At 52.4% G+C, this 21,088-nt stretch overlaps 1 pseudogene; it reads left to right on the forward strand.

Annotated features, from left to right (window-relative positions):
• Positions 1–3,242: 3,242 nt before the first annotated feature.
• LOC149328253 (uncharacterized) lies at positions 3,243–4,844 on the forward strand (annotated as a pseudogene).
• Positions 4,845–21,088: the final 16,244 nt, after the last annotated feature.

Genomic DNA, 21,088 nt, shown 5'->3' on the forward strand with positions numbered 1-21,088 from the left:
AACACAACACTACGCACACGCCCTCTCAAGCGTCCCAGAACAAAGCCCATATCCCAGATTGGACGAAATTCAGGCAAAATTTTGACTCACTTGATAATACACCCATTTCCGCACAAGGCTACACAGCATGGTCCCAACAGCTGCTGGCACACCTTTCCTCGCATGAAAAACACATCTAGCTCTCAGAGGCGGTCACGGACGTGGATAACCACCTTCTACACCTCTGGGAAGCCCGTCGCAGCCTCGTCCGCCGTTGGCGACGCCAGAAACACAATAGAAAGCTTAAAGCTCGAATTGCCGAGCTTACCCAGAAAGCGGCAGAGTACGCGGCCCAACTCGCCGACTCCAACTGGGTAGATAGATGCAACACGGCCGCGCGACAAATGTCCAGCCGAAACACGTGGCGTCTCTTTCGAGGCCTAATCGACCCAACCCAAACACGAACCGAAACACAAAAACATTTGCAGCGAGCCATGCACGCTTTTCCTGGCAACACGACTCAACTGGCACAGAAACTTCGGGACCAGTATCTGTGTACAGCCCAAGACCCCCGTGGATCTGCGTACTCTTATGGAGGCAGAGAGAACACGGAGCTGGATCAACCTTTCCAGCTCCATGATCTGCGGGCGGCTCTCGCCAAAATGAAACGGGGCACTGCGCCAGGACGGGATAAGGTCACCGTCAAGCTTTTGACGAACCTGCCCGACTTGGCATACCAGTCCCTCCTGGAATACGTCAATGCGATTTGGCGCGGGGACACCCCCCTGCCAATGGAATGGAAAACGGCTTTGGTCACTTTTATTCCTAAAGCTGGCAAACCAATTGACACAGAAAACCTCCGCCCCATCTCTCTCACCTCATGTGTGGGCAAACTAATGGAGACGATGGTGCGGGATCGGTTATCTACATATCTTGAACACAAACAGGTCTTTGCGAACACCATGTTCGGATTCCGCCCACACATATCCGCACAGGATGTCCTCCTGCAACTCAATCGGGAAGTCCTTGACCCCCTCGAATGCCCCCATAATGACCGGGTAGTACTCGCCTTGGATCTTAAAGGGGCATTTGACAATGTAACACATGAGATCATACTCACTAACCTAAGCCACACCGACTGTGGCCTCAACACATTCCAATACATAAGCCAATTTTTAATGGATCGTCAATCCTACATTCGAATTCAAGATAGAGACCATGGTCCTTACCTACTCGGCACGCGGGGAACCCCTCAAGGCGCGGTACTTTCCCCGCTGCTCTTCAATCTGGCCATGATGCACCTGCCGGCCCAGCTGGGTGGTGTCGCCGGCGTGCAGCACGCCCTGTACGCCGATGACATCACTCTGTGGGCCACGCAGGGCAGCACAGGAGACATTGAAACCAGCCTGCAAACAGCGGCGACGATAGTAGACCGCTACGCCCGCCGCTGCGGTCTTCAATGTTCCCCTCAAAAATCCGAATTTGTGCACCTCCGCCCCTCACAGAAGTGCACAACTAAAATATCTCTCTCTTGAGAGTGGTCCCATACACGAAAGTGATGAGATACGGGTACTAGGACTCTACATCCACAAACACAGGCGGCCAGACACTACATTGGCCAAACTCCGTAAGGTGGGGGACCAGGTGGGCCGCATGGTCCGCCGGGTTTCCAACAAACGCGGAGGGTTACGAAGTAAGGATGCCTTGCGGCTGGCAAACGCCTTCGTAACTAGTGGAATTCTCTATTCGACTCCTTACCTCCACCTACGGAAACAAGAGGAGGACGCCCTTGAGGTCATCCTTCGCAAAATTGTTAAACGTGCCCTTGACCTCCCCATCACTACTTCAAACAGCCGGCTTATGGCTCTTGGGGTGGTGAATACTTTCCGGGAGCTCCGGGAGGCGCACCTTACAAACCAGTACACGCGCTTGTCGCTAACAGAGTCGGCTCGCCGCCTTCTTGCTCGACTCCATATCCAACACACCCCTCCAATGGAAGACAGGTTTCGCATCCCGGAACTGTGGAGACGTGCCCTCCACGTGCGGCCTCTTCCAGCAAACATGTCACATGAAGACCATAATGGTCGGCGCCTGGCACGAGCGGAAGCGCTAGCCCGATATTATGGCAACAAAACAGGTGTATACTACGTGGACGCCTCCAGCCCTCACCACGGGGGATGGTACACGGCCGCGGTAGTTCACAACAGCAACACAGTTAACGGCCTAACTTTCAGAGCCCGCAGTGCAACACAAGCAGAAGAGGTCGCGATTGCTCTCGCGGCCTCACATTCCAATTCAAAATACATAATCACCGACTCGCGAGGGGCCTGTCGGAACGTCGAACAAGGCTGCACTCCCTTCCTAGCCTATCGAATATACCAAAATTGCATACGGGATACGGACCCCGCACACCGTTACCTCATATGGGCCCCTGCTCATCAGGGGTTGGCAGGAAACGAGGCAGCAGACGCAGCCGCCCGCGCGCTCTCTCACCGGGCTGTTTTCTCCTCCCCATCCGATCAGGAACCCGATTTTAATCCGATCTATACATTCAAAGATATTACAACATATTATCAAAATTGTCATCGCCTTTACCCTAGGCCATGTGAAGGCCTGAAGAAGGCGGATGAGCGGCTCCTTCTCCGCCTTCTCACCAATACATTGCTGTGCCCGGCAGCGCTAAAACATTTTGACCCCTCCTTTAGCGGCAGCTGCCCACAGTGTAGTGCGGTGTCTTCTGACACCTATCACATGGTGTGGGCCTGCCCTTCCAACCCCGCTATTCCCCCCATCCCCAACCCAACCCGGGAGGACTGGGAGGCTACCCTGCTCGGCTGCCACGACTTACAGGCCCAACAAGCCTTAGTCGGGCGCGCCCGGGCGGCGGCAACCGCCACTGGGCTCCCATACTAGGGACCCCCACCTAGTGTTTGTAAGGATCGGTCCCTTACGGGCTGATCCAAACATACCTCCTGTTAATTCGTAATAAATGTTTTCACCACCACCTCCACGGCACGGTGAAGGTCGTCATAAGGGGCATCCATCTCGAGGATACGGCACAGGAAATTCAAGACAATGTTGTGCCCAAGCATATCCCAACTGCCCTATAGGCAAACCGAATCGGTAAGACCCGATCAGTCGTCGTTGCCTTCGAAAGCCACAAGGTACCCAGGTACGTGAGATACGGTAACCTGCTGACGGAGCGCACGTTGCACAGAAAACAAATCGACGTATGCTATGCGTGCGGAAGAGTGGGCCTAACAATGGACGTGTGCCCGGACCCTTCCAACACGATCTGCCGAGGGTGCGGAATCTCCAACCCCGCTTAAGACCACGGCTGTGTCCCGAAGTGTGGCCTGTGCGGAGGCGAACACCTGACCACGGACAAGGCTTGCAAAAGCCCCCTTCAAGACGACCTAAGTCGTCCACCTGCGGCGCTCGGAAAGCGCCAAGCAGAGGAAGACGCCGAGAGAAAGAGACAAGAGAGGTCCTGCAGGCGGACCGCGCATCCAAACAATGGGGCCGGCCACACGCCAGGCCGCAGCAGCAACAACAGTGGCGGCGGAAACGGCCGCCAGAGTCGCTCCCGATCGGAGACACCATCCGGGGGCGGCAACGGCGGCGGCAAGCACCGCTCGCGCTTCTGGGCCAGTTTGAGACCCGGGGCCAGTTCGGGGTCCCGGAGCGAGACAACCGGACGCCGAGGGCTCGCCGAGAAAAAGGTGGGCTGGAACAACAGGTCTCCCATTGCTCGAACCAACGACACCAAATTTCCACTCCTCACCCCCTCCCAGCCCCTTAACTACAAGCGAATCTTCAAAAAGGACAGTAGCGAAGTGGTAGAGCTTAACAGGATCAAAGAGCGCCAAGACGCTCAGATCCAGGAGCAGAACGCCCAAACCCGGGCGTTCTACGCGGACGCCTCGCTCCAAAAACACTAACCGTGTAGCGGTGGTGGTTACGTCAAAAGGCAAGCTCATCATCAGCGCGTCCCTGAAGACAACAGACCCTGTAGTTGCCGAAGAAGCGGCCGTGGCCCTCGCACAGCCGAGTGTGGACACCGTGGTCAACGACTCAGACAGCCTGTGGAAGCTTCCGCAAGAGGGTAATCTCTTCCGCCGTTTGTGCCATTCTATACAAGTGCAAGCCTCCGGGAAGAGCCGTAGAACTCATGTGGGTCCCGGCTCACTCGCAGGCAGCAGGCAACACCATCGCCAACTACCATGTCCGAGAAATGTCAATCCGGGCCGAGCAAGAGCCGGAAGAGCTACCGCGGCTAGTTACCAGCTTTCGGGACATTACCCAGGTGTACCAAGAGGAAAGGTGCAGACTGCCAGAACCGCACCCTAAACTCAGCAGGCAACCGACGATGCTGCGTCGAGCGCAGCCGGGATCGCTTGCGCATTCCGTACTGATGAACCGCATGTACTTTGCGGAACACGATATGCTCTGTCCTTTTCGCAAAAGAGAAAAGGGCACCCTCCCGCACGTCTTGGCAGAGTGCACAAAACTCAAGCACCCCCCCCCCTCTTTCCCGCCAAGACCACCAATCCCCAACCCCTTGAGCGATGGGAGACCTTGTTACCCAGTCTCGCCCCACCGATCCAGCTCCCACTAACGGACAGCGGCCAGGAGCTGCTGGGAAGATATGGGTCCCGTAACTAGGGAACCACCCCATCTGGGGCCTACGTGCACCACTGAATTATTTTGGGCCCAATAAATGTTGATTCATCATTCATCATCTATGTACTGCCAAAATGAGAACCAATGGTGAGTCGTGTGTGCAGTTACGAATAATATCCGCCAAGAATATATCGGACTCAACGCAGTAGCATTTACAGCGACAATTGTGATACGTGCTGAGCATAGAACTCAGTCAGAACAATGACACTATGAAAAATTTTGAGGACACTTAAGTCTGCTTACCTGGAGGAACGCGGAAGCATATCATTGATCATTATTCTTTTTCTGACTCATAGCGTGGAGTGTGGCATTTCGTGATTTCTGATTACGACATACATCAGTTCGTCATTTCCGGTGACGACGCATTTTTAACTCGAAAATTCGTTTTTGGGGAAAGGAAAAGGCACAGTAGCTGTCACATCTCGACATCTCGGTGGACACCTTAAAGGCGCCTTAAGGGAGAAAAAAATTCAGGGGGGCACTTTGTTGACCTTGGATTGGATTGGAAAACGTTTATTGTCAGCACTGAGCCATAGTGGGCATTATACTAGGTGGCTTCGAGCCCATGGCTCTTGGCGACCTCGTGAGCCCACTCAGTGGCCCGGACTTGCGTCAACGGGTCTGAGCTGGCCAGTATAGCCTCCCACCGCTCTAGAGAAGGGACTGGTAGTAGGTCCGCCGGTGGCGGCGACTTTTTGCAGCTCCATAAAATGTGGTCACATCCGGCTATCTCGCCGCATTGTTTGCAAGTAGCGTTGTATTGTGTTGGATACATGTGTGCTAGTCTCGACGGGCTAAAGAAGGCTCGCGTCTGGAGCCGACGCCACGTTACCTCCTGGCTTTTGTCGAGCTTTTTGTCTGGTGGCGGATAGATCCTCCTTTCCAGGTTAACCTGATTGGTGTATTCGTGAAATGATATGAATGCATCTCTCGTGAAATTTGGGGACTCAACCCGGCTCACTGCTCGGCTGACATAACCTCGAGCTATACTGTGAGCCAACTCGTTTCCCCTTTTCCCCGAGTGTGCCGCCACCCATATTAGTTCCACCTCTCTTTGGTCCCAGTCTTTATGCCTTAATATTCGTTCTGCCTCCTGGGAGATCATACCCCGCGCAAAATTGTTGATAGCCACCTTGGAGTCGCTAATTATGGTGACTTGCTTTGTGCTGGCCATTGCCATGGCGATAGCCGCCTCCTCCGCTGTCCCTGAGTTTTTTGTTTTGACCGAACCGGCCGTTAATGTTTCACCCGAGTCGTTCACGGCCACGACCACAAAGGAGTCGCCTCCTTCGTATTCGGCCGCGTCTACATAGGTTGTGTATTCCGAGCCTTCGAGCTTGGCTTCAAGGGCCTTTGCTCTGGCTCTCCTCCTGCCTTCGTGAAAAGCAGGGTGCATGTTTTTTGGAAGTGGTTTAATAGTGAGTGATTTTCTAACTTTGGTCTGTAATTTTGCCTGCGCATTTCTTTCCGGAATTCTATCATGTAATCCTAGGTTGCTCAGGATCTTTCTCCCAGGGGGGTGAGGTTGCAAGCCTCCTTAATTGCGCAAATATATGTGCCTCGCATAGTTCCGTGGTGGTGTTGTAGATCCCCAGTTTAAAAAGTCTTTCCGTAGGAGTGCAGTGGGGCAGCCCCAATGCTGCTTTATATCCCTGCCCTATGATCCCATCTATTTTGTTCTGTTCCGCCAGCCCCAGCTTGAGGTAGGAAACGGCGTAAACTATTCTGCTTATCACGAAAGCCTGAACCATTCGGCAGAGATCTTTCTCTTTGACTCCCCGTCTTTTGTTAGCTATTCGCCTTATGAGCCTGGTTGTCATGTTAATTGTGGACTTAAGCCTGTTTATTGTCTCTGTGTTCTTTCTATTGTCCTGTATTATAAGTCCTAGGACCCTGATTTTGTCAACTCTGGCTACCGGAGTCTCATTTAAAAGTACGTGAATGTCTCCTGCGTTGGTATCGCGTTTGCTAGCCCCCCGGATCACCAGAAGTTCGGATTTGCTTGGCGAGCATTTTAGTCCTGCCCATTCCGCGTAATCCTGGACAATATCGATCGCGTGTTGGAGATTTTGTTCTATTTCCCCATCGTTTCCTGTATGCGTCCATATTGTTATGTCATCCGCATATGGTTTATACCCTCGACAGTCTTCAATAGCGGCGGTAGGTTCTTCAACGCCAGGTTGAATAAGAAAGGAGAGAGCACTGAGCCCTGCGGAGTTCCCTTGTCTCCCTGCTTAATAGTTTCTGACTGGATGTCTCCTAGATTTATTTCTGCGGTTCTGCCGGTTAGAAAGTCCCTTACGTAATCGTAGGTCCGCTTTCCAGGGGCAATCTCCGCCAGATTAGTTAGTATGACCTCGTGTTTGACGTTATCGAAGGCTTTATGTAGGTCTAGGCCCAGTATAGTTTTGGCGCCCCCTTTGTTGGGCGGGTCTATGATGTCTGCTTTGAGCTGGAGCATGACGTCCTGCGTGGACAACTTGCTCCTGAAGCCTAGAATCGTTTCAGGAAATACCTCCCTTTCCTCTGCGTATTTCTGGAGTCTGTTTAATATGACATGTTCCATCAGCTTCCCCAGGCAGGACGTTAGCGATATCGGCCTGAGGTTGCCCACTTCAAGTTTCTTCCCGGGTTTTGGAATAAAGATTACTTTGGCATGTTTCCATTGTGAAGGTAGACTACCTCGTTTCCAGATCTCATTTAGGTAATCTGTGACTGCCGTGACCGAGGCTAGATCTAGGTTCCTTAGCATTTTGTTGGTTACCCCATCTTCCCCCGCTGCCGACGTGGTTCTTAGTTGACTCATTGCTCTCCATACCTCCGCTATCGAGATGTCCTCATCTAGCTGTGTGTTCTCTGCTCCTTGGTAAGCTGGAGATGAACCCCCTTTGTCTGTTAAGGTACCTGCTCTTCAGTTCCTCTATTAGGTCCGCGGCTGTTCCCTGGTATTTGTGAATCAATCGTTTAAGCTGCCCTTGCGCCGCCGACTTTGTTTGTCCTGGGTCTTGTAAGTGGCGAAGAAGATGCCACGTGTTCTTGCACCCTAGCGTTCCATTCATTCATCGCAAATTTGTCCCCAGTGTTGACGCTGAAGCTCGTTTGTGTAGTCTTCTATCTGTTTTTCGAGTGTCGATATTCTCTTCTTCAGCCTTCTATTGTGTTTCTGTTTTTTCCACCTCTTCAAGAGGCTCTCGTGGGCTTCCCACATGTGGGCCAACCTCGAGTCTGTGATGTCATGTTCGGTGGATGGGGTCTGTCTAGTGTGACTTTTTACGTCTCTTTTGAGTGTCTCAACCTATTGATTTAGATCCGATATCTCCCTCGGAGCGGTTCTGTCCCGGACTTTTCGGAGGGTGTCCCAGTCTGTCAGCTTTGTTTCGCGCCGCTTCCCATTCATCGGCCTGGTTTGTGTTTCAATCTCTATGATGTAGTGATCGCTACCCAAGGTGTGTCCTGTGTTTGACCATCTTTCACCCTAGAGGTCTTTGTCTAGCGTCAAAACTGGGGACGTGTCTACGCTGACGCTATTGCCTATCCTCGTGGGGTCTTGCGGGTTGTTTAGTAGCGTGAGCCTTAAGTTTTGGATTTCTGTCCATAGCTTGTTTCCCTTAGGGGAGGCCGTCGGATATCCCCATGCCGGATGTGGGTTGTTGAGGTCCCCCGTGATTACTAATCCTTTCTTACTAGATAGTCTAATGGCTTTACGTAATAGGTCCGCCAGCCCTGTGCCCCGGTTTTTCGGTGAGTTGTATATATTCAGAATAAAGAGACTGTTGTCCCCTTTTCTGTTTGGGATTATTTCTAACATCACGTAGTCCTCGCTTGTGTTTTCGAGTGCGTGTTGTGCTGCCGTTAAATTTATTTGCACTAGCGTGGCCGTGAACGACTTGGGTTTGTGCTCTTTTTGGACTTCTAGCGGGGTGTACGCGGCGTAGCCATTTAGTTTGACCACGCCGCTTGCCTCCTGCAGCGTGATTACGTCCGGTGTGGTTATGTTTTTTTTTTAATGTATGCCTGCAGGTTCCATCTTTTGGGCTGGAAGCCTCTGCAGTGCAAGTTCCAGATTCTAATTTGTTGGCGAGGGGCCATGATGTCCTATAGAGGCTGCTGCTGCGGTTGCAGCGAGGGGAGGGTGTTGCCGGCAACAGGGGGAAGCCTGGCTTCTATGTTTGCTAGTTGTTCCAGAATCTGCTGGAAGCAACCCATGGTTCGTTCCCTGAACATGACGAATTCCGCCGTCAGATTGTCAGCACGTTTGGCTATTTTGTCTACCCTAGCGGTAAGGGCATCACTTCTAGCGTCTTGAGCGTCAACCCTCTTCAATAGTGTGTTCATGTCCGACCTAACCTTGATGTGGGTTTTAGCCGATGCGTCCTCGTTAGGACTTTCTGCCGCCTTTTTGGGAGTACTGTCGTCTGTGTTTCCCTCTCTGGGTAGAGCTCTTTTCAAGGGGACTCTGGTGTCTGTATCCATTGCGTTTTGAATGTCTCCCCCTTCATATGTGTCACGCGGGGGCGCCTGACTCGCGTTTTGTGATTGCTGCAAAGGAGGTTTATCGACCGCCTTCGGCTGTTTTGTGTTAGCGCTAATGAGTTTCTTCAGCTCCGCCATTTCCTTCTTTATGGTGTCTAGCTCTCTGTCTCTCTTAGCGAGCTGCTCTACCAGTTCCTTCACCCGAGCGGTTTCCCAAGAAGAGGCCTTATCTAGCCAGCTCACCCTTTTGCCCGCGTCTCTGTTCTTGCTTGAGCCTCTTCCTCTGCTCGAGCTGCTTTCTCTGTCAGGACCCGAGCTGGCGCCTCCGGTACCCGGTAATGGTGGGAAGGAGCTCGATCTGCTTCTCCCCCGGTGGCCTTGGCGGGTGCCGCTGTGGTCCCTGGTCTTCGGTTTTGGTTGGTGTCCGGAGTCAAGTTGCCCCAGGTCGTTCTTGGCTTTATAAGGTTCTTTCTTTGCCAGCCGATACTTGCAATTCCGGCTGCCGCTGTTGTGTGGCCCCCCGCATACGATGCATTCGGGATGCATGTCGGCAGTTCTCCCTCCGGTGGGTCTGGATGGTCTTCGCCGCATCTGCGGCAACGCTTTACCCATGGCTTATAGCACACATCCGTCATGTGTCCCGTCTTCCTGCAGTTTTAGCAGGTCTCTACCCGCTCTCGGTACGGGTAGACGATGAACACTGATCCCCAGTAGAAGACTTGTCTGGGAAGCTTTTTCTCTCCAAAGGTGATGAGAATAGATCTCGACTTGCCAGTTCTTCTGGCGTTGAGTACTACGATGTCCGGGTTGCGATTGATGAATCCTTGACGCACTTCTTCCGGTTCTCCGATATCATAGGCGTTGTATACCACGCCCTTAATTGCGTCGTCGGGAGCCGCGACGTAGGGTGCCATGGCGAGGGTCTTCTCCCCGATAACTATCGTCTTTGTCCCCGCGTAGGTGCTCGCGCGTTGACGATTCGGTGTGCTGATCGTGTACGTGTTGTTCACGGAGTTGATTCTTGAAGTGTCTTCGTCCAGGACATCTCCGTATGGTAGTCGCGCGGCCGCGCAGGTGGCCTGCAGTAGGTGACGTGGCACGTAATCGTTCAAGTTCCAGCCTCTGGGCCTGAAGATTATTTTATAGTCGCTCTCCGGGAGCTTCGGCATTGGTGCCCTTTTTCGGATGTTCGGGTCTTGCCTCTTTTTCTGAGTGGCAGTCGATTTCTTCCCCCGGCGCCGTGATCGCCAGCGTTCCCGCCGAAATTCGCGGCGGCGTTCGTGCCAGCGTTTCCGCTGGCGTTTCCAGGCTTCCCGCCTTTTTTCATCATGCGGTCGTGCATGCTGAGAACGGTCTCCCACTCACCGTTCTCAAATTGCGAGGGTGCCAGTTCATCTCCGTCGACGGCGTTGATCATCGTGGTGGTTACGGGGCCGCCCCATGTCGCCCCACGGGCCGCCCCGAGAGGTGAAAAGTTCAATGAAATGTGAAATAGTCCACCGTTTGCCCAAAATCCAGTGTCCCCGTGCACGGAGAGAGAATCCGGATCTGTTCGCGGTAGTTTCCGGCCCGCAGGCCCAAGTTTAACGCCGAAAAACAGCTGCTTGGCGGGAGCGCATGTGACGCACGTCTGCACCGCTCAGCCTTCGGTGATTGTTCAACTTACCCCGAGCGAAAAGGCTTGATCCTGGCGGCCTAGGGTGATGTGACGACGGCGGGATCGTGGTATTGTTTTAGACGGTTCATGTGGACAATTTCATGGCATCGGCGACGATGATCCGTGGAAGGAGTAAGGGGTAAGGGCCCTTGTACTTGCTGAGAAGTTTGGAGGAAAAACCAGGACTTGAGGAAGGCACCGAGAGCCAGAACAAAGAGTCAGGAAGACAAGTGGGAAGAAGTGCAGAGGGATGACGGGTGCTTTTCTGCTGCTGCTGGGCGTGTGGAGTGAAAGACCGGGCAAGCTGGCGGCATTCTGCGGCATCAGTGGCGGATTGAGAAAGAGTCCACAATTCAGAAGCATCAGGACGGTAAGGGAGAATGGTGTCCTCTGTGCAAGGATCACGGCCGTGGAGGAGGAATGGTTTGGTTTATGGTTTGGTTTATGGGGTTTAACGTCCCAAAGCGACTCAGGCTATGAGAGACGCCGTAGTGGAGGGCTCCGGAAATTTCGACCACCTGGGGTTCTTTAACGTGCACTGACATCGCACAGTACACGGGCCTCTAGAATTTCTCCTCCAAAGAAATTCCAGCCGCTGCGGCCGGGATCGAACCCGCGTCTTTCGGGTCAGCAGCCGAGCACCATAACCACTGAGCCACCGCGGCGGCCGTAGAGAAGAAACTATGTCACCTATGCTTATAACTCCGCTGCTCAAGCCACCACCGGATTCTCTCCGTAGAGGAGAAACTATGGAGAGAATCCGGTGGTGGCTTGAGGAGCGGAGTTATAAGCATAGGTGACCAAAGGTAGAACGCGGTCCCAGTTGCAGTGATCGGAAGCTACATACATGGCCAGCATGTCGCCAAGAGTGCGGTTGACTTGCAAAAGTCCTGCCCGGAACTTATGGCCGCTAGCTTCTATGAACAAATCCTCCGGCTTTCTGCTTCCGGGTATCCTACTCATGTACTTGTCAGCGTCACGGAGAGCATTCTTAAACTGAAATGTGAAACACCGTAGTGGAAGGCTGCGTACCAGTCGCAGCCTTCCAGTCGCAGTACCACTCGCAGCTTCCACAGGCGGGCGCCAGGTGCAACGATACGGCAGTAAATCGCGAAAAAAAAAACGTGCTATCCACCTTTTTCGCTAAAATGCTTGCCGTATTTATAGAGTTTAGCAGTCAACCTTTTGTTTACATGTAAAAGAGCAGCTCCAAAAGTTTGGTTCCGTAACCCTTTAATGTAATGTATCTGTTGCTTTTGGTTTCGAAGTAATGTATTGGACCTTTGCTTGTTTGTGTTTATGTGCACTTGTTGATCGGCTGTTTGTGTCACGTGCTTGTTGTATATAAGTACTTATGCGCGTCCAATAAATTGGCAGTGGCTTAGCTCTCCTATGCCAGGATGTACGTAGCGTGAGATGAGGGCGAGGTGTCGACATCTCGGTGGACACCTGAAACAGAGTGAAGGCGCATAACTGCCCTCTTGGAAAAGTGGACACCTCAACCATGTTCAAGCTAAGTGGCGGTAGTAACAGGTTCGTTGCTTAACGAGACACTTCTTGCACGTCGTACAAACCCTGGTCACGGCTCCACCTTCTTCGCCCCAGTCAGACGCCGCCAAACTCAACGTTTCACGCATGTCGCTGCTTACAGGCGTCAAGACTTTTAATTTGGCATAGTCTTTCACACACGTCGCACACATACCCAAACGGATTGTTCACAATGTCTGCCTGAAAGGCCCGAGTCGCTCTGGCACTTTCACTGAGTTTCATCGTATGGTCCGTCGATCCGCGAGTTTTGACATCGTCTTGAGGCTGCTGCTGAGAGGCTTCGGCACGCCGCTCAGCCTCCTGGCGACGCCACTTTGCTAGGCGTTCCTCTCATTGCTCTGGCTTCTCCGCTGCGCGCTTGGCCTTAGCCTGTTCGTTCATCCTCTGGTTGAACCGCTAACTGCCAGGCAACAACTTCGGTATCCGGCAAATTCAACTTTTCCGCTCTTCTGCGCCGCTCAGCACCGGCATTGCTTTCCTACTCCATCGCTGTAGTAGTTCTTGTTTTTATCCTTTGAAAAGATAGCACATACCTACACTGGGGGATCGGCCAAGAATTGGGAGGCACAGGTTGCTATTCACCTGCAGATACTAAAGGGAGAGCAACATCAACGGAGTCAACCACAAGGAGGGCAGGGAGTGTAAAAGTATAACAGTTTAGATTGAAGAGAGAGAGAGAAAAAAGAACAAAATGAGGAAGTGATTAATTCGAAATGCAATCAAGCATATAAAACAAAATACTGTAAGCTTTAGCAAGGCAGTCGATGAGAATCCAGCAAGAAATTTTGAAGAGCTTCACAAACAGGCCTGTGGCTAAACCCAAGCGTGGTGGCGCCAAATGACAGCAAGAGTGGGGTGATCAAACTAAGTCCAAGATGCTGTAAGGGCAACTCCAGCAGACTTCTTCCTCATCATCCTCTCCTTCTTGTTCAGTACGGCGCACCAGCTGTGACGTCACTCGCTCCTCGCGCATGCGCAGCTTGGCTCATCCATGCTGACTCGAAACTGCTCATCCACAGCGCAGCTTGACTCATCCATGCTCACTCGAAACTGAAACTGCTCATCCACAGCCAGTGTAGCTCACCCCACAATAAATTTCGTCTTTGTTCCGAATTTGCATCGAGTATTGTGTTCATGCGGTCGCCTCCCCCGATACCACAGCACTCTACTTTGCTGAAAATTACAAATTTAAATTATCCTCACTGTGCGGGCTGACCTACGCGTTGTTCCCTCACCAGCATCATTGTGGCCCTCAGCCTAACTATGCCCACTGCAAGACAAAGGCCCCTCCCATATACATCCGAATAACCCTTTGCTAAGCAAGCTTGGGCCAATTTTTCCAAAAGATGGCGCTAGTTGCTGAATGTCCAGGAAAGCTGAGCATGTATTTTTGTCTTATTGCAAGTGTGTCTAGATTTCTGCTTTCTCTCAAAGTGGAGTATGCGCATCTTTAGAGAGGACTTCCTCGCTCATTGCACAGCAGCGCATCTGTAGGTGCCATATTTTTCGTCATGGAACTCCTCCCTGCAGCTTTGTTTCTGGCCCTTTAACGGAAAGTGAGCCTCGTGCATCACGCGCATTAGGTACTAAAGTTAACATCAACAAATAGTGGTGCGTAAGCTCTACGGCACGGCTGTTTGTATACGACTACAAGCTTCGTGGTTCTCGACGCAGCAACAATGCATGGGGGCGGAAAATTTCTAAGCACTCGCAATGCTTTCAAATCACTGGCAACGAATATTCGAACTGTGCACCGTAGAAGGAACGGACAACGATTGTTAAATCGCAACAGCAACAATTAAGGCCACTATTTGCAAATTTCTTTCTCGGTCCTTCCACTTTTTCTTCGCCTACATGGCGCTTCCTCTTCCTTTGCATCGCTCGTGAGTTGCGTCACGTCATTCGCTCGTGTCGTTCACGCGCCGCCTTTCGACTGCGCCGCCAGCCTGGCTGACCGTTGCATCGCTGGCAGTTGCTCCGTCATCACTAGTTCTGCAGGTCCCAGCGTCGCACGAGGACCAAAGCATGGACCCGTCGAAGCCCTCCACCTCAATTAGACTCCCATTTCCCGCAGGACCCAGGTCCACGAAGATCCGAGTCCCCCAGGTTCCCATGACCCCAGGACCGAGGTCCCCCAGGGCCTCTCCGCTGGCCGAGACACAAGCCAGGCGTGTGTCGGTAGACGACAGCATCGACTCCGATTTGTCATCCGAAGACGTAAGCCCCGGCGCTCTTTCCAAGACCATCGGCGATCGTAGTGGACGCGATGGTCCCCGGTGGTAGCCCCGCGTGCCTTTAGATTCGCGCGACGAGGTTCAAATCCCGTGTTGGGCCGTCGGCACGAAGTGAAGGTTTCCCTCGCCTGAACACGAATGAGACCAGTTCTCGCTCTTTTTTGCCGCCCTAGCACGGAGGGTCGGCATAATTAACGGACAATCCTAAAGTAACCGTTGCGCAACTTTGATATAGCGTAACATGGAAAGCGAGGGGAGGAATGAAGAAGGATGTGAGCGGCTGACTTTGATATCTCTCTACGTCGGTACCCTCACTGCTCACTATGCCCATGCTGTCTAGAGTGCTGGTGCAGATCATTCTGCACAATTGGATAGATTCTGACGGGCTTTGACGTGAGGGCTGAGCAAAGCCAGCGCTCAATGCCAAATCACGACTCATCGTTTCTTTTAATACACTTTTTCTTCAATACTTTTTGGCCGCCGCGGTGGCTCAGCGGTTATGGTGCTCGGCTGCTGACCCAAAAGACGCGGGTTCGATCCCGGCCGCGGCGGCTAGAATTTCTTTGGAGGAGAAATTCTAGAGGCCCGTGTACTGTGCGATGTCAGTGCACGTTAAAGAACCCCAGGTGGTCGAAATTTCCGGAGCCCTCCACTACGGCGTCTGTCATAGCCTTAGTCGCTTTGGGACGTTAAACCCCATAAACCAAACCATCAATACTTTTGAAAGTGTAGGGTTCCGTTGTGTTTGTTTGCATTAAGTTGTACCATGCCTATTTTCGTGCTTTATTATGGGCTGCATTTATTAACAATTTTTGCTTCTGTAGAGCAACTGCCTTATGTTTGGTCCTTATTCCGCGTACTCAGCTTCACGCCCACGTGCGAGCAACGGCTCGTTCATTCGTTTAAAGAGAGACAGCAGGCAGCTCTGCGTGTCCATTACCCAGAACTGGGTAATGGGATTAAGCGTTCTTTCACGCTGTAGGTAATCAGTAGTTAACATGGTGACGGTAGCCAGCCCAGCAAACTGTACTTGTCAAATAGCTGCATATTTCAATTAAAGGCGAAGGGCCCGTCACTTAGATGCAGTACCTCATTTCCGCGGCGAAAGATATGGCGAAATATATTCCGTCCCAAGTGTGCACGCGACAAATTGCAGATATCTTGGCAGCGATTGCTGCGAAAATGCTTCTAACGGTTGTCCACAGAACTTACAGCGGTCTGCCGAGGCTATCTTCTCCTCCCTCTTCCTCTCCTGCACCTTTCTTTTTATGCGAAGCATATTACTCGCACAACCGAGCTCTTCCTTGCTGCGCCGCGCACGGCCGCGTAGCTACCACTTGACCTTCATCGGCGCACCACGTGATATGACGTCACAACAGCTGTGAAAGCTGGGGCCTCGTGCGCTCGCTCGCGGACGCGCAGCCTCCACCGGCGGCCTAACTCCCGCTCCTACCGCTAGAAGATACTGACGTTACGCAAAAGGCGACGCACTCGTTGAGTCAGTTGAGCAGCGAGATGTCGGCCAGGGAGAGGGCGGCTCGCCAGACCGCAAAACTATAATATGCTTCGCATCCTAGGCTTAACCATAAGCTAAGCCAGACCATTTTTTTTGCGCGTTCACCTGGACATTAAAAATTCAGGGGGCACTTTGACTGTCTAAAGTGCGTAGAGGCAAAAGCGTTTTCCGCACCACTTTGCTCATGGTGACGTCACCACTGGATGACATCACACATAATTGATGATGATGTAATGACTAATTACTAATTAACGACTAATTTATGATTATTCACTCAGCACTAATTGACTGCTAATTAATGACGTTTAGGCTTCGCCTTTAGCAGTGGAAAACGACAGCGTGTTGTAGCGCTGCCAGGGAGTCCACGGGACGCTACCATCCGTTCGGCGCGATGCCTTGCCCTTTGAACGCAACGCTTTTTGAGGAAACGAAATGGAGCTGTAATTCTCAGTCATCGCGGTGGACACCTTAACCGCACCGTACAAGAAGGGAAGAAGTGGCAGTGAAAGAAGAAAGAGGAGCGGTAATGAAGAAACTGAAAATTGTATTTGAGGAAAGGAAATTACACAGTAACTGTCTCACATATCTCGGTGGACACACGTCAAAACGCGGACACATCTGTCAACACGGCTGCCGACACAGCTGTCGACACGCCTGCCGACACGGACGCAGACACGGCTGCCGACACGGATTGCTAGCGACAGCATGAGGCATTAAAGGCTTTCGCCTTAACCTGTCCTCCGGTCTGCGCGCCCATGTGTGAAGTGTACACGGAGTATAGCCATGCACATACTGCTTGTTTTGTAAAACAAATCGCTGTAGTTACAGCTATCCAGATGAGCTCTCCAGAGTGGACACATTGCTTTTGGCACAAAGTGTAGGGCTAAAATGGACGAAAGTCTGGCGTATTAGGGCCAGAATGCATTGCAGCACTTAAGAGAGTAGGTCATGCATGCTAGCGTTGTGTGACCGCCAAAACGAGGAAGGTCCTTCAGGGCCTCACAGCGGGTGGGCCAGCGGAGGAGGACCGGAAAACGATGCTTTCATAAGAAATGCACCGCAAAAAGTTTTGTGAACCCTGTGTGCTGTTGGGATTCAGGTAGCGTGGTCGAGCCGGAGAAGGGACGAGGAAGTCGGAGACGCGTTATGAAGAAAACATGGAAACCTTTATACAGAGTATTTGCATAGCGTACAAGTAAAAGAAGAAAGGCACCTTCTGAGTAAACGGGAGCCTCTCGGTCGCACTCGCTGCCGAGTTTTATAGTTTCTTCCTTCCCTGAAACGCCTGCATAGAGGCAGGGTTTCCCGAAGAACGTGTGTCCCCAAAAACTCGCTCTGGCACTAATCAAATACGTTCTCTCCAGTGGGCACGCCCCAGTCACGTGTTGAGCTTGAGGATGAGGAGGATGCCATCTACGTGGCGTAGTCAGCGTGAGTGGCGTCCCTACGATCTGCAGGCGGCCGCACTAGTGGCTTGCACTTGCTTTATATGAGTGCAAGACCACAACGCCCCGGGCCACGTGCAAGGCAACGCGGTGAAAGGAAACCGCTCATTTGTGATGAATGGCGTGCTCAAACATGGAGACTGGCCCTAGCTGACCCCCGGGTCGCCTCTGGGTGGTCCATTACGGCACGAGCTGTATTCGTCATGCGGTCTCCCACCGGTGGTGGTGAAAAACATTTATAATGCAATAAATATTTACAGAGAGGTGATTGGGGTAGGCCCTATTGGCCCTTTCCCCTAACAATACTAGGTGGAGCCCCTATTCCGGGGCCCCATTGGCAAGCAACGCCGCCCGCGTCCGGTGAACCACGGCCTTTTGGGTCTTTAGGTCCTGACAGCCGAGCAGGGCCGCCTCCCAGTCCTCTCTGGCGGGGTTGGGGTTGGGGGGGATATATGGGTTTGACTGACACGCCCAAACCATGTGGAAGGTGTCAGCCACCTCCCCACAGAACTGGCACGCGCCATCAAAGGATGTATTGAAATGTTTAAGCACCGCCGGCCACAGTACAGTGTTAGTAAGAATTTTGATGAGGAGGCGCTCGTCAGCGCGATCCAGTCCCTTACAAGGGGCCGGGTAGCGCTGGTGCTCCTCCTTGTAGTAATCGGTGATGTGTTTGAATGTAAGGGCCAGATTGTGTGATTGGGAGTAGGCGCCCAAGGACAGGGAGATAGCCCGGGGAGAGAGTGCGCGAGCGGCCTGATCGGCATGTTCGTTTCCCTGGAGGCCCTGGTGACCGGGGGCCCAAATCAGGTTGCGTGGAGTTGGATCTTCGCATCGGCAGCTATATTCCAATATGACCAAGGCAAGCGGGGGAGCCCAGCCCAACTCATAGTTACGACAGGCCCCTCGCGAGTCGGTGATGTGTTTCGACTTGGGAGTAGTGAGAGCAAGAGCAATGGCAATCTCCTCCGCGTGTGTTGCGCTGTAGGCTTTCAAAAGTGAGCCCGTTGACTGTGTTTGTGTTGTGTACGACTGCGGCCGTGTACCACACCCCGTGGTGTGGGCCGGCAACGTCCACGTAATACACATGTTGTTGGTTACCATAGTATCGCGCCAACGCTTCCGCGCGCGCCTGGCGACGACCGCTATGGTCTTCTCTGGACATGTTGCGGGGAAGGGGTCGGACCCGGAGGGCGCGTCTCCAGGGTTCTGGAACTCTCTCCCTTTCCTCAATGTGGTAGTCATGTTTGATGTGTAGCCGGTCCAAGAGGCGGCGACCGGACGTGGTCTGTGCAAGACGCGTGTATTGGTTGACTAAGTGGGCTTCTCGAAGCTCCCGGAATGTGTTTACCACGCCCAAGGCCAGAAGTCGCTGGTTGGACGTGGTGACCGGGAGGTCGAGAGCCCACTTGATGACTTTCCGGTGGATGACCTCCAGTTGGTCATCATCATGCTTGCGCAGGTGCAAGTAGAGGATTGAGTAGAGGATTCTACTCGTTACGAAAGCATGGGCAAGCCGCAGTGCATCCTTGCTTCGTAATCCGCCCCGCTTGTTGGAGACCCGGCGGGCCATGTGGCCCACCTGGTCTCCCACCGTGCGAAGTTTGGGTAGGGTGGTGTCGACTCTGCGTTAGTGGTGTATGAAGAGACCAAGGACGCGGATCTCCTTGGACTCCCGGATCGGTCCCGAGGGGAGACTGATGCAAAGTGGAGTTGTGTCCCGAGGGGAGGGACGTATGTGCACAAATTCTGATTTAGATGGGGCGCACTGGAGTCCGCAGAGGCCGCGTAGTCGTCGACTAGGGTCGCCGCTGCTTGCAGGCAGGATTTCATGTGGCCCAGGTTGCCTTGCGTGGCCCAGATTGAAATGTCATCCGCATAAAGAGCGTGATGTATCCCGGGCAAAGAGGACAATTTGGAGGGAAGATGAAGCATTGCCAAATTGAAGAGGAGGGGAGACAGGACCGCGCCTTGAGGTGTTCCCCTCGAGCCGATGGTGTATGGCCCGTGTTCCGCATCTTGAATGCGTATGTATGCTTAACGGTCTGTAAGAGCCAGTTGGCAGGCCCGTGCAATTTTTTTCCATCGTTCTCTCAACAACAACGTCTATTAATGATGGTTAATGGTAGCTAAGCATGACTTGGACATTTCGTAAGTTAAGGTAAGTGTTAGTTAAGGTTAAGTTGGCAGGGCCGTGCAATTTTTTTTCCATCCTTCTCTCAACAACAACAACAACGTATATTAATGATGGTTAATGATAGTTAAGCATGACTTGGACATTTCGTGATACTAGTTAATGTATGGTTAGTGATAGTTAACGTGACCACACCTCGTACACTGATTAATTAGTGTTAGTTACGGTACAGGTGCAGTGCACAGTCCCATATGCTACTTCTTAACTACTACTAATTACCAATTAGTCATTAAGTACAATGATATAATCATGAAATACCTTCATATCATGTTCCGATGTCTTTCGATTACATCCGATTTAGTAACGACGTGCTTTTGATTGGCATATACCTATATAAGGCATGCATCGGAAACGCGGACACATTTGCTAACAATTCTTGGTCATAAATCCGACCGCGGCAGAAACGGGGCACTGCGCCAGGACGGGCTAAGGTCACCGTTCGAGCTTTTGACGAACCTGCCCGACTTGGCATACCAGTCCCTACTGGAATACGTCAATGCGATTTGGCGCGGGGACACCCCCCTGCCATTCGAATGGAAAACACAATGAAAAACGGCTTTGGTCACTTTTATTCCTAAAGCTGGCAAACCAATTGACACAGATAACCTCCGCCCCATCTCTCTCACCTCATGTGTGGGCAAACTAATGGAGACGATGGTGCGGGATCGGTTATCTACATATCTTGCACACAAACATGTCTTTGCGAGCATCATGTTCGGATTCCGCCCACACAGATCCGCACAGGATGTCCTCCTGCAACTCAATCGGGAAGTCCTTGACCCCCTCGAATGCCCCCATAATGACCGGGTAGTACTCGCCTTGAATCTCAAAGGGGCATTTGACAATGTAACACATGATACTCACTAACCTAAGTCACACCGACTGTGGCCTCAACACATTCCGATACATAAGCCAATTTTTAATGGATCATCAATCCTACATTCGAATTCAAGATAGAGACCATGGTCCTTACCTACTCGGCACGCGGGGGACACCTCAAGGCGCGGTACTTTCGCCGCTGCTCTTCAATCTGGCCATGATGCACCTGCCGGCCCAGCTGAGTGGTGTCGCCGGCGTGCAGCACGCCCTGTACGCCGATGACATCACTCTGTGGACCACGCACGGCAGCACAGGGGACATTGAAACCAGCCTGCAAACAGCGGCGACAATAGTAGACCGCTACGCCCGCCGCTGCGGTCTTCAATGTTCCCCTCAAAAATCGGAATTTGTGCACCTCCGCCCCTCACAGAAGTGCACAACTAAAATATCTCTTTCTCTTGAGAGTGGTCCCATACGCGAAAGTGATGAGATACGGGTACTCGGACTCTACATCCACAAACACAGGCGGCCAGACACTAC

This window comes from Amblyomma mixtum, chromosome 9 (genome assembly GCF_055824585.1).
Source record: "Amblyomma mixtum isolate Tamu chromosome 9, ASM5582458v1, whole genome shotgun sequence".
NCBI classification, from domain to species: domain Eukaryota; kingdom Metazoa; phylum Arthropoda; class Arachnida; order Ixodida; family Ixodidae; genus Amblyomma; species Amblyomma mixtum.